Raw genomic sequence first — 766 nt, 5'->3', positions numbered from 1 at the left:
TAGAGAATAAAATAAGAAAAATTCAATAAGCAAAGCTATAAAGGGTAAGGAAAAAATAGAGGGAAAGAATAGTAAAGGAAAAATCTAACAAAATATAAAAGAAAGAAAGGAGACAATAAGGATAAAAGGAAGAGCAACAGAAGAAAGAAAAATAAGGAAAATAGAAAAGGAACAAATAAATAAAACAAGTGAATGGAACCAAAATAAAATAATTAAGCAAACAATGAGAAGTAGGTTCAGGAGAAGGATACAGAGAGGAGAAATCTGTGAGGGGTAGGGCACCAAGTGGGCACCCTCTGTTAGCCAAGGAACTCAAAGGGCAAGGGGATAAGGGAAGGTTGAAGGATGCCTAGTCCTAACTGGAGTTCTTGGAGGCCTAAATGTCATTTTAGGTCAGGGCACGTAATCCAAAAGTAGTTTGTGCCAGCTCAGAAGGTGACTGAAACAACATAGCTTGTTCCTAAAAGGATAGCTTTTGGATTCAGAGGGCACCTGGGGGCTATGGAAGGAGTTTTGGGCCTCCCAAAGGTGGCCAGGACCCAGCACTGCCCATTATGATAGTCTGATGAGGTGAAGTTCAGTTGCTTCCAGACTTTGGAGGTGGGGTGCACCTTAGACAGGTAGAGCAGAGATTGTGCAGGGCAGAGATTTTCACAGGACAATTGGTGAATGAGGGTGGGGACTGGCAACACTTCTCGTCACTAGGAAGGTATGGAGAACAAAGGACATTCCCACCTTTCCTGTTATCAGTCACCAGAGTTCATGT

The sequence above is a fragment of the Chrysochloris asiatica genome, unplaced genomic scaffold (assembly GCF_000296735.1).
Source record: "Chrysochloris asiatica unplaced genomic scaffold, ChrAsi1.0 scaffold00145, whole genome shotgun sequence".
Classification (NCBI taxonomy): domain Eukaryota; kingdom Metazoa; phylum Chordata; class Mammalia; order Afrosoricida; family Chrysochloridae; genus Chrysochloris; species Chrysochloris asiatica.
This window is presented reverse-complemented; position numbering follows the sequence as displayed.